The sequence below is a fragment of the Danio rerio genome, chromosome 8 (assembly GCF_049306965.1).
Source record: "Danio rerio strain Tuebingen ecotype United States chromosome 8, GRCz12tu, whole genome shotgun sequence".
Lineage (NCBI taxonomy): Eukaryota > Metazoa > Chordata > Actinopteri > Cypriniformes > Danionidae > Danio > Danio rerio.
The window spans coordinates 38,767,674-38,781,538 of NC_133183.1; the positions used below are offsets into that span (position 1 = coordinate 38,767,674).

The 13,865-nt window shown below is 32.3% G+C and overlaps 1 protein-coding gene and 1 long non-coding RNA gene across 9 annotated transcripts in view; one reads left to right on the forward strand and one right to left on the reverse strand.

Moving 5' to 3' along the window:
* Positions 1 to 13,865, forward strand: part of LOC141375737 (E3 ubiquitin-protein ligase RBBP6-like) — a 307,115-nt gene that overhangs the window by 170,237 nt on the left and 123,013 nt on the right. The gene's annotated exons all lie outside the window — the stretch shown is intronic.
* The window catches only part of LOC141374985 (uncharacterized), a 60,056-nt gene that overhangs the window by 38,906 nt on the left and 7,285 nt on the right, over positions 1 to 13,865 (reverse strand). For 2 of the 8 annotated variants that reach the window (XR_012384505.1, XR_012384506.1), the window contains exons 9-13: positions 13,599 to 13,676; positions 12,139 to 12,292; positions 8,893 to 8,927; positions 8,686 to 8,797; positions 6,842 to 6,962 (exon numbers count right to left, since the gene is read on the reverse strand). This is a non-coding gene — a long non-coding RNA (uncharacterized lncRNA). Of the gene's footprint in view, positions 1 to 6,841; positions 7,824 to 8,685; positions 8,798 to 8,892; positions 8,928 to 12,138; positions 12,293 to 13,598; positions 13,677 to 13,865 lie in introns of those variants that run through there. The other 6 variants (XR_012384508.1, XR_012384507.1, XR_012384509.1 and 3 more) reach the window with 4 other exon arrangements.

Below are 13,865 nucleotides of genomic sequence, written 5' to 3' on the forward strand. Positions count from 1 at the left end.
TTTGTCAAACAAACATTTGTCATGACTTGTCACTCAAAAGCATCTTGCTATGGCTACTTCATTTATAATGTAGCCAAATTAGGTTTCTTGAAAGTTTTCTTGCTGTATAAGCTGTTTATTTTGTTATTCTTTTAATGTTTGTTGAATATACAGAATTATATTTTTAATACACCCTTTTAGTTAATGAGCTGTTCATCTTCTGTAATTCTGACCATCTTTATGTAAAAACAGTGATATTTCTATTGCATCCACTCCCATATTAAAAATACTATAGTAATGTATACTGTTGTGCTTTTGAACCATGTTATAAAATAGCCTATTTAAATTTTATATTTCTGGTATCACAACAACTATAAACACAACACAATACTGAATAAACATGTTCAAAAATGCTATAATATTTACTATAAATCACCATAGTATTTTTTCATGAGGTCATTCGTCTGCGATAAAAAACGCGAACGAGATCTCCGCCACTGGTGACGTTTCCAGGTGGCTTAACAGCGAGATTCGGCAGGTGTCCGACTTCTGATGTAATTTTTGAGCCCTCCTCTTACTGCGCACGCCTGCTCTCGTTTACAATGCAGTCAAGGCGAGGCGCACCTCAAACGAGCCTATAGTAAACCTGCCTAAACTGCTAAAAAGAGTCACGACTGTCCTGTGTAATGATAAGACGGCCACCCTGTCACTCATGCCCAACATGAAGACAGCCATCCATAAAAACCTCTCAGACAGATACACATAAGTTCAGGATTATCTTATAGAACTGCTGATTACCTGAAAATGTAGATTTTTTTTTGCACACACAAAAAACGCAAGTGACCAAGCAAAGCCTTAAGCTCTCACTGTTAAATTCAATTGAATAGAAAGCTTATTTTTTTGCACCTTTACTTAAATTGTTCCTTAATTTTGTCTCTGTCATTTCAATAATATTTTTTAAGAAGTTTTTAAATTGTTTTATTTTCCAGAGACAGGCCTGTTTAATATATTTTCTAAAAGAAGGTTCCGTTTAACAAGTTGAAACAAAAGAAATACATAAAAAATAGTTTACTTGGTAAAATTTGCATTTCAGTTAAATTTTCAATTTTTATTCCAAATATCGTGATACATATCGAATCGTGAACACTATATCGTGATACACATCGTATCGTGAGCTGAGTGTATCGTTACACCCCTAATATATGATATTGACTATTTGCTAAGAGGAAATGCCTAGTTTCTAAAAAAAATGTTTTTAAAGAGAGGGAGGCAACCTTTATTAAGACATGTGCAACCTATTAAATGCTCTTCAACAGAGCCATGAGGTAGGAGAATATGGGTGAAGTAGCGCTAGTTGTGGCAAATGATAATCGACAGGCTAACCAGGGTTTGGGAAAGGGCGACTAATAGTGGTGTAACGGATCCAAAATCTGCAGTTCGGATCACTCTACGTTTTTTGAGTTATGGATCGGACCACTTTTTGGATCAGCAAAAAAGGGAGGAGACAATTTGCTTTCCATTTATACAAAAATGTTACTGCATAAAACATTGCTTTTAACAAACAGAAAATAGAACCTGTAATTTTAATAAAAAAAAAAAATCAGGAAATAACCAGCTAAAAAAAAGTATTCAATATGAAATATGATCTTTGCTACTGTTGCTGATAATGCAAAATATATAGAAATCTTGCACAACATATATTTATCTTCAATTAATGATTCAACAATTCACACATAAAACTTCATGTTTCATTATACTGTAGGTGTATTATATTTGAAAACCTATTCAATTACATAGTTTTGATGTTTGTTTGTCGCCATCTGTTGGTTACACAATGTAGTTGCTTTCACCAGCATCTTGTTTCATTAAACAGTGATTTTATTCTTACCATAATGAATGCATTAATGCAGGCTAAACAAACAGTGACAAAAAAACACCTTAATAGCCAAAAGCATTTATGTAGGTATGGAACAAAATCAATGCCTAAAGTCTTGAATTAAAAAGCTTGTTGAATATCACAAACTGAAAAAAATAATACACCGTATTAACAAGTTCTTGCATTTTAATGACTTGAATTCCAGGGTTTGTATTTTTAGGTCCTGAAATTTAACATATCTGTTTATTTAAGCTGTGAATATTTCAACGAAAAATATTTCAAACACGTTTTCATACTTAAAAATTCAATAATTCATATTCAATTTTCAGATTTCACTTAAAAAATATTCAATACCCTTTAAAAATACGATGTATAATATTCAAAAGGTCATTTTCAGTTCATTTTATTTCAGTTCTAATATTCGCTTCCATAAATTCAGTGGATCAAATTCGACTGATAAAATTCAACTTTACATCTGGGAACTGCAGGAGAAGCAATAGATTGCAGATTGAAGATCGCCAGCTGCTCTAGCTTTCACCAGCAGGTGGAGATGGAATAATGTAAGATTTTTAACCCAGTAAACAGGCGAGAAAAAGGCTAATAGAGGCAAAAAAGTAGCATTTAATTTTAATATCAATGCCTTGGACATTATAAATAATAAAAAGTATGAGTAAAATGAGTAAATGAGGTTTTAGTCATCTATATTTGCCCTTATGTAACGGAAGCCAGCTGGTGATCGCGTAAAGCTCACTCCTCGGATCCAGGGACAGACGTTCTGCAATCTTATCGGAGCTTGTCTCCCATGCTGGCTCGTTACCTGCTCGGACCGGTGCGGTTACTTGCACATAAACCGTCTTTTGATGAATATGATGTTAAACATTGTCTATCTTTATTGACTCTTTCTTCCATAGACGCGAAGTATTATATTGACAGCTAAAGAATATAAACGTAAGAGAAACAGGAGAGGAAATATTATAATAATAATACAAAATAGATAAACATTGACAGGGCTAAGAACAATTACGAACAAAGATTTTCAAAACCAGAGAGATTTTATCAGGATGTCACAAAACAGTTTACTTGGAACTGTTAAACAGTGTTCAGGTATGATTTAAGGTTGGTTATGGATGGGGCGTCTAATTTAAAATAATTTAATACAATGTGTGAATGCATTAAAGGAGCGTCTTCAGTTATTATTTAAACGCAGCTATGTCAGGATTGGGATAGGTTATAATTTCATTATTTAAATTATGATTGTTATTATTATTATTTTATGACATGTATTTGGGCTATTGCGCTTAAATAAGTCATCCGTGATTCTAAATTAATATTTCTATTTATCCTTTTTAGCTATCACTTTGCTATCGTCTTTCTCTTCTTTTTTTTCGAATTTTTGGGGTTCTGCCACGGTTAAACGTTTGCAAAATGTCTTTAGTTTGTCCAGATTATCTTTTCCTCTAAAATAGAGACAAAGCAGAAGGAAAATGAATGAATTGATGAATGAATGAAATGATTGACGTTTTTATGCATGTGCGGTGCGGCTTGCTCACGACAAAGTCGAACGAGTGGCCGCGAGCTCCGGTGGCCGGTCAGAGCCAGCGCCGCATATCAAACTGGTTAAGAGATGCTGGATGGCTGCCAATATATGATAGGAATTCTTCCAAAGTTTCAGATGATATCTGGGCTTGTGCATAATAATGTAAAATGAAAGTGAAAGTCATGACATTTGGCCAAGCACAAGAATAGCCTACAAGAGTGTTTCGATTATTATATTTATCATGGCATATGTCATGCTTGGGCTTATATGAATAACACCTCGCTGTTTACCATTTCCGAAAGTGGAGCTGATGTCTGCGTGAAATTGCTTGTATAATTGTAAAAAGAGTGATGAATATTAATGGATTTCTTATATCTGTCATTTCTGATAATATAATTGATTAGTGTGAGATTATGAGTTTCCAACACATCAAAAATGCATCCAGAATCCTAAACAACTTTGTCAAGCAAAAATTATGATTTTATAAGCTACTGATTTTTTTTTAAGAAAAAAGAAACTATTAGCTACCCTAGCAATTGTTTATTTAAATATGATCATCTCAAAATATAAAATAAAAACATAATGGTTTGACTTTGTGAAATCATAAAACACACTTGCAGAAAAGAGTTAATAAAATAAATGAGCAAATACATTCTCTACAGTGGATGGCGATTAAAGCTCAGTAATACCCCATGAGGATGAACATTGAGCTGCTTTGCAGGAACCCCTCAACCACGCATGTCAAACCACGCATTCTAAACATTAATCTTATGAAACTAGCTGAAGTGACAACTATATTAAATTTAAACCAGTTTAAATAAGTTTATATGTTTAATAACTGCAAAAAAGATAAACTTTGCTAATCATAAAATACAAACGGTCGCTGCAAAGTTATAAATAACGGTTTTCTCATTTAATAAAAACTAATTAAAGTCAGTTATAACTGCCTATTATCAAACCATAGGCGACTCATTTTATTACTTATCATTGGCTGCGACGTTGCCACTTTTGCGTTAATACCTTTTTCTCGCCTATAGGCTACATAACAATAAAACAATAATCTGGACAAACTAAGACATTTTGCAAACGTTTAACCATGGCAGAACCCCAAAAACTAGAAAAAAGAAGAGAAAGACAGGCAGAGTGATAAAAAGGATAAATAGAAATATTAATTTAGAATTACAGATGACTTATTTAAGCGCAATAGCCCAAATAAATGTCATACAATAATAATATTAACAATCATAATAATAATTTAAATGATGAAAATGTATAACCTATCCCAATCCTGACATAGCTGCGTTTAAACAGCGCAAACATTACTCCTTATAGTTATGCCATATTAGACGGTTCTGTGTGAATAACTGAAGACGCTCCTTTAATGCATTCGCACATTATATTAAATTATTTTAAATTAGACGCCCCATCCATAACCAACCTTAAATCATACCTGAACACTGTTTAACAGTTCCAAGTAAACTGTTTTGTGACATCCTGATAAAATCTCTCTGGTTTTGAAAATCTTTGTTCGTAATTGTTCTTAGCCCTGTCAATGTTTATCTATTTTGTATTATTATTATAATATTTCCTCTCCTGTTTCTCTTACGTTTATATTCTTTAGCTGTCAATATAATACTTCGCGTCTATGGAAGAAAGAGTCAATAAAGATAGACAATGTTTAACATCATATTCATCAAAAGACGGTTTATGTGCAAGTAACCGCACCGGTCCGAGCAGGTAACGAGCCAGCATGGGAGACAAGCTCCGATAAGATTGCAGAACGTCTGTCCCTGGATCCGAGGAGTGAGCTTTACGCGATCACCAGCTGGCTTCCGTTACATAAGGGCAAATATAGATGACTAAAACCTCATTTACTCATTTTACTCATACTTTTTATTATTTATAATGTCCAAGGCATTGATATCAAAATTAAATGCTACTTTTTTGCCTCTATTAGCCTTTTTCTCGCCTGTTTACTGGGTTAAAAATCTTACATTATTCCATCTCCACCTGCTGGTGAAAGCTAGAGCAGCTGGCGATCTTCAATCTGCAATCTATTGCTTCTCCTGCAGTTCCCGGATGTAATGTTGAATTTTATCAGTCGAATTTGATCCACTGAATTTATGGAAGCGAATATTAGAACTGAAATAAAATGAACTGAAAATGACCTTTTGAATATTATACATCGTATTTTTAAAGGGTATTGAATATTTTTTAAGTGAAATCTGAAAATTGAATATGAATTATTAAATTTTTAAGTATGAAAACGTGTTTGAAATATTTTTCGTTGAAATATTCACAGCTTAAATAAACAGATATGTTAAAATTCAGGACCTAAAAATACAAACCCTGGAATTCAAGTCATTAAAATGCAAGAACTTGTTAATACGGTGTATTATTTTTTTCAGTTTGTGATATTCAACAAGCTTTTTAATTCAAGACTTTAGGCATTGATTTTGTTCCATATGTAGGTCCCACAACGTCATCATTATATTTTACAGGGAAGCCAAAATGCTTTCATTCATGCAATTTGAATGACACGGGAGGCGATCTCTCTGCGATTGTTATAAATGTTGGATTAACCTACAAGTTCAAAAAAAGTTATTAATCTACGGGTCACGCGCATTCCGAACCGTGGGTTGTGATCCGTATCGATCACGGATCAACAGTGATCCGTTACACCCCTAGTGACTAACGTCACAAATAAATAAATACAAATGAATTCTATTAAGATGTTGCTAACATTTGAAAATAACTTTATTATATATTTAAAATACCTATTTAGAGAAATAAGATAAACATCATCAAAACACACGAGGCACTTGTGACTTTATTTAACATTTGCATTATTTTAATTTTTTTTTAAATGTTTCCTAAAAATAAATGTATTTCCCATCTGATATCCAATGGGGAGAAAAAAAATAAGAATAAGTTCAGCAGACGGTATATTAGAACTCGAGTTGATGATCAATCGCGTCAAAACATGTTGCTGTGCATTACAAGCTACACCACTGGCGCTATTTAGTTATGTTGTCTCTGTCGGTCAGACATCACTTGTCTGACAAAATTTGTGTAAATGGCTTATTCCATCAATGTGTGTTATTAACCATTGGTTAATCAGGCCCTGGATAGTGTACAATCTTTAATAGTTTTAACTTTTCACTAATATGGAAATCATTAATATTAGCATTTTTTAGACTCTTAAATTAAACATTAACATTTTAAAGTGTGGTTTTCAATTAGGACATTTCTTTTTATTATTATTATTATTTAAATGTTATTTGTTGACATTTATAATGTCTTGTCATCAAATCATCATTCATGACTTAATTTTTTTGTGTTAAATTAAACTCCTTTTTGCATCTTAACATTTTATACACTATGCTTATAATGAAACAATAACTGGGGACTACCTGCAGTAAGAAAAAACATGTACAAAACTTTGGTACCTTTGATGTCACTGATGTACCTCCACGTAAGCATGTCTTTATCCTTCCCCAACCTCACATGATGAGCAGCATCTTTCAAAGGATTTAATCCTCTGCTTTGACTCTTACCACCATTCATTCACTGTTAAAATATTATATAAGGTTAAACTTCACAGTTTATAATATCAATACAATACCACATATGCAAAGCAGTATTAATATATGTGACGTAGTGTAAAATTCTCTAAAGAAGACCAAAACAGAAAATAGTAATATAGTTATCAAATTTCATAATACAGTTATCACATTTCAAACCATTTAACAAAATATAAGTTAGTAGTGCACTATTTTGACAATTTGATCAAATAAAGTTATTTAACTTGGGTAAGTTAACCTCTTTTCATAATAAAAGTTCATTTATTCAAATGTACAGTTTAACTGAACACAAGTTTATCACAAAAAAACATTAGAAAAAATAAAACCACACATTTACATTACTAAATTCAAACATTTTGTTCAATCATGCTTAATAATTCAAGTTTAGTAAATTGTTTCTACGTCATATTTATGTTTAATATACCTTGTTACCATGTTATTTATACCATATTCGAATGGTCATTGCTTCTCACATAAAAGTATGTGTAGAAAAAAAATCACAGTTACATAGTGCATCTATCATAACGTTACATCTCATGGAATCAGACGGCGAATTGTTTACCGCGGAGGAGTGAGCTCTACCCGGTTCTGGGTTAAATCGACACCGGCGCTTCCGAGCCAGATACAGGCCGAGCGCGTGCTATTATTAGCAAATACACATTTTGAAGAACTACGTCTGATGCTGCCATTACAAACACCTATTTCTAACGTTTATTTGTTCTCATCTTCTGTTCCCAGTCACTAATTATTATTGTCTAAAACAGTACGCGCCGGATATAAATATATAAATAAACTTGCTATTTTGAATAACAAGTGGAATAATACAGTACATATAATAATAAATAATTGATAGATTAGATTAGTAAATAGATTACATTGCGACTGCTGCAATTTGCGCTTTAATGTTTAGCTGGTCAACTGTATGGTATGGAAATGTTACATACCTACTATATGAACCCGTCTCATACAGCTGCCATTGCAAGGCTCAGACACTTTGTAGAGAGGAATTTAACACAACTGCCTCTAGGAGTCGCCAATGGAAATAAAACAGACACGCACAAAAAATGTGCGTACGCCTGCCAGAAAGCTGCCGTGAAGCTGCGCACATTCCCACGTTCAGTTCATCGTTAGTAAATCCAAACGTGAGCAATTCTGAGCGTGAAACCTGGCGTACGCAAAGTTTTTGTGCGAACGCAGCGTTGATACATGAGGCCCCAGATCTACACACACATTACCGTTTTTTAGTCAAAGTAAGGACCAGTTCTACACACACATTACCGTTTTTTAGTCAAAGTAAGGACCAGTTCTACACACACATTACCAGTTTTTAGGCAACGTGGGGATCAGATCAGCACCCTTACTAATATTAAATTTTAAACCTCAATCAAGTAATTTGACAGTAAACTGCTTTAGAATTTTCATTTGAAGAGCAGGTCAGTTTATAAAAAATGTAATTTGAATACAGAAGGAACCTCAAGATCCAAACAGGAAATGGTCCAGAATAGATTTAATAAATGTTATATTTATTATAAATAATTTCCACAAAACCTTTAAACACAAAAAAAACAGTAAACACAAAATCCATGAAACTCTCTTGCTTGTCTAAAAGCAGTTCTCATTGGGTATAACAAGCTTCCACATAACTCTTCCATGTCTGCGTGCACATTTAGTTAAGTGCAATAGCAAATAATATTAAACGGTTAGTTCACCTCAAAATGAAGATTCTTTTATTAATTCCTCTCCTTCAAATTGTTTCAATCCCTTGCTGTCTATGGAGGATGAGGAGTTCTTGCACTTCATCTAAGTTATCTTCCTTTGAGTCTGAAGAAGAATGAAGGTCTCAGGGGATTAGAGTGAGATGAGGGCAAGTAATTAATAATATAATGTACATTTTTGGGTAAACTCTTAAAACCCACCAGTATGTTCTATTTCTGTTTCTGTCGTATTTTAACTATTTGAAAAAAAAAACATTAAAAATATTTTAAAATATATTAATAAAGAACTGAACCCCACAAATGCAAAACCTTCATCATATAACCAAGCCACCAAAACTCCAAATAGACATCATTTGTTAAGCATTAACTCTACATTAATAGTAAGCAGTTTATAAACACAGCTAGATGCTCTATTGTTGACTTATAAGCATGTGTAATGTGCTCAATTTTTGTGTTTTCATACTTTGTTTATAATTCATTTTTCATAACTAAATGAAGTATTGCATTATTTACAAACTGTCTAAGAATAATTGGTGTTTTTTAAGATCATTAAGAATGAGTAAATAAATGATTAAAAAACTATATAAATGAACATTTATACATTTACTATTCAGGCATATAATCAGGGCTAAAAAAAAAAGAAAAAAAAAAAGAAAATCCAATCGGTTCCCTCTACACACAGCCCCACTCCTTGGTATCGAGCGCAGGCCCGGCCCTACATTTAGATGTTGTATAATATGAAATAGCAGTAAAAATTATGAAAATTGTTATGAAATAGTTTTTCAGTCATGTAGCCTAATACAAATATTTAGTACACTGCACAGTGCAATTATTATTTAAATTTATTATATCCATTATTATTAATATTAGTAAAATCTTTTTAAAAAATTTACTTTAGGCTATACTGCTATTTGCTCATGCAAAATTAAACACCAGAAAATATATCGTAGGCCTATATTAAGAGCTAAATTACAGTTAGCATCATAATTAGTTCAATTATGTGCTGTAGGCTATTGATTGACCAACACCCCCTGTATACAGTTTACACACTGCAGGTCTACAGTTCTGATGTGTATTTTGAATTACTTGTTTTAAATGACAGTAAGACATGCTATATTTAGTTTTTATAGTAAAATATACATTATAATCCAGTACAAAGTAAAATAATATTTATTAGTGGCCTATTGGCAGCGTATAGCCGTTAAGCTTATAGTCTAAGCATGTAATTTATTTATTATTAACATAAATTACAAACTAGCATCCTTATGATTTTATTTCGTTTCTGTATATTTTTATCAAACGAAAAATGCAATGATTTATACTTTGGTTTTAATTTTATTAGAAATTTAATAGCCGTTTAGGCAACACTACTTCTACATGTCATTGGCTCTGATTGCGTTTTTTACAGATAACCTATTTACAAAGATTTTTATTAAACAAGTGCACTACCACAAGATATTTTTGTAGGTGTAAAAATCTAAAAAGTATCATTATCATATTCTTGCCTTATTCATCTTTAATATAAATTTAAAATTTAACACATTCATTGATTAAACTAGGGATGCTAACGATTACTCGATTGATTTATTGTCGGTAACCCTTTAAAACCGATAGACCTTATCGATGACCGATTAAGCATGGGCATTTAATAAGTTATGCTTTGCTCTTTGAGATGCGTCCACGATTTCACACATTACATAATCAAGTGTGCGCAGTTTAGGCTACGTTACCCTATGGAGTCGTGCACTCTCTTGACTTTGCATATTGGTTATGCACATATTGGTCATACCTATTATGCTCAGATCTCGTTTATCCGCTGGTGCTGCCATTAATCCGCTGGTCAAGTAATCAAAAAGTAGGCTACATGACGTTTAATTATGGGCAGGTTATTAAGACCAAACATTGGTTGTGCAAACTGTATTACGTTCTCTAAAATTTTAAAGTGTTTTAAGCTACATTATCTTTTATAGACTGGCATAGGCCTAAATACGCATCACGGCCAGACATTTATAGTTTATATAAAAACGAGCGTCACCGTCGCATTTGTTCACATGCTTTAAATTAATGCTTTTTGTCTCCCAAAAATAATATAATAAAGAGAACGATAAAATAACATTATAAACCGTTTAACTGTAAACATTTCTGTTCAGAACGATTAAAGTTGATCTTTTTTTTTCGGTTTTCGTTTCTGTTCCTGAAAAATGTCATTTGATTCTGTTTTTCGTTTCCGTTCCTTGAACCGGTTTGGAGCCCTGCATATAATACGTTTTTCTGCATGTTAAATAATGCTTTATAAACTCAACTTCATGCAGTTTTGTGAGCTAATCTAAAGTGAGGACTATTGATGCTTTATAAATCCCTTATAAATGAAAATTAAAATCTCAGCTATATTCTACACAGAAAAAAAGAAATAAATTAAAAGGGGGAGTGATTTATAGCTTTATATATATATATGGTGAAGCAGTGGCGCGGTAGGTAGTGCTGTCGCCTCACAGCAAGAAGGTCGCTGGGTCACTGGTTTGAACCTCGGTTCAGTTGGCATTTCTGTGAGAAGTTTGCATGTTCTCCCTGCATTCGTGTGGGTTTCCTCCGGGTGCAAAGGCACAGTCCAAAGACATGCTACAGGTGAATTGGGAAGGCTAAATTGTCCCTAGTGTATGAGTGTGACAGGCCCATATGACAGGCTGGCCGGAAGGTGTAAAAAAGTCGTTATCATATGGACAAGTCTAAAACTGAAGGACTTGTTCCAAAAAGAGCCGACCCCGCAATCATACGGGACTAAGGCCAAAGAAGATATATATATATATTTTTTTTTTTCCATTAATTTCAAGATACACAAATGAAACTATCTAATGAAAAATAAATCTTTGCAATCTTATCAAAATATAAAATTACTGTACAGTGCAAACATCACAGAAACACTGAAATGAATCTTGTCATATTGTTAATTGTTGTTTTGAAATGATGTTGTATTTTTATTTTGCAATGTTTAAACTTTACAGAATTTTTAAAATAAGATTGCAAAGATTTATTGTTCATTAGATACTGAGCCTTAAATTGACATTTATAAGGGATTTATCAACTATAAACAGTCCTTAGGTCACAAAACTGCATGAAGTTGTGTTATTATAGCATTTACTAACACACATGGTTACAATTACTATATGCCTGAATATAACATGTATAAATGCTCATTTGAATAGTTTATTAATCATTTAATAACTCATTCTGAATTATCTTAAAAACCACCAACTACTCTTATATACAAATAGTTTGTAAATAATGCAATACATAATATAGTAATGAAAAATGAATCAGTAACAAAGCATGAAAATACAATTAAGTCAAGTCAAGAATACAGCGTTTGAAGCTGTATTTATAAACTGCTTCCTAAAGTCTATTAATGTAGAGTTAGTGCTAAACTAATGATGTATAGTGTATACTTACTATAAAAGTGTTATTCAGATTTTTTATCTAAAGAGCCGAGATTCAGTTTTTAATATAAAAATCCAAAGCTGATCTCTGGTTTTTAGAGCCAATGGTTCAGCTTTCACCACAGCATGTACTTCCTGTTTGCTCCAGGATCTTCTCTTTATGGGACCTATGGGTGGTTAAAATATAAAAAAGTGGTTTTAGTTGCATAAATGTTCAGTCATTTTTACAACATGTGCTGTTATGTTAGTTTAATATTGTGATAGAAAATGCTAGAAAAATATGTCTTGCCTATTATTAAAAATACTTAAGATGGAGATGGATTAAAAAATACTTCCTATTAACTTCAAATCTGGTTAATGGGGTTACACTTTATTCCATAGTCCAGTTTAGACATTCTTCTAACTATGCGTAACTCTGCAACTACGTTAATTATCTCACCGTAAAGTATTATGTATTAGAGTATTTCAATAAGACTAACGCTCATCTGATTATCAGTAGAGTATTAGCAGACTGTTAGCTCAAGTTTAGCTCAAAACACTACACTGTAACAGATATCTGTTCATTACCAGTTCCTGTATTTTGTGATTTACAAGTGTTTTTTTTTTTGTTTGTTTTTTTGTGGTGGTGAATTGCATTATGGGATGTTGATCTCTGCTCTGTGCACTTTTGATGTTGAAAATTCAACTCTACAGTTTAACAAAGTGACTTTTACTGACATTTTAGTAGTTTGAAATAATATAATGTATAAGAAATAATATATAGAGATAAATAAGTCTTTAGAATAACAGAAAATGTACCGGCAGTTTATTACAAGGTTTCTGTAGCATAATATACAACAACAACCCAAACAAAAAGTCACTTTTTTTTACTTTTTAAGATTAAAAGTTGTTGGAAGAAAGATCAAGATCCCATAATGCAATTCAAAAGCAGAAACAAACAGATTTCATAAAAACAAATTATGAAAAACTGCTAATTTAATTATTATTACTTATTTTTATTAATTTTAGAGTGTAGAGTATTAGCTGACAGTTAAGGTTACCTCAATAAAACCAACTCTCATTGGTCTCAGTAAATAGTACAGCAGACTGTTAGGTTACGCTCAAAATTAGTACAATATGACTAATTCTTATATAAATTTAGTAGAGCATTAGCAGTGTTGATTCTAACAGACAGTCTAATGGCTGTTAGTTGACAAGTAGTTGCAGTTACTTGTAGTTAGTAGTTAGTAGTAGTAGTAAAGTAAATTATCAAAATAAAGTGTAACCAGATATGCAATTAGTATATTTTTCCAAAGTATTTAGCAATATTGTTTAACTAACATGAAATGAGACATCAAGTGCAACTGTACTGAAATCATCATGGAAGTAATGTGCTTCTGTCCTGTTTTACCCTACATGTTATGTAAATGAGCTTGTGCATTTGGACTTGTACAATAAAACAAGTCAGTCACAAATTAACTTTAATGATCATACCTCTCTTTTTTGTGAATGCTGGGTCTGCATCACTATCTTCACAGACACTGTACCATAGTGATGATACTTGAGGGGACTCTGAAAGTAAAAATCAAGTCTGAGAGTTGACTTCTCTGCATAAAGCTTACCAAAATATTTATTTGATTTTGTGTTGTTCTTTTTAATGGGTAAAAGCGTGTGATGGTAGCTTAAAAATAGTTTTCAAACATAGCACATACATATCATGATAAAAATAAACATTCTGAAAAAAGAAAAAATCTGATTAGA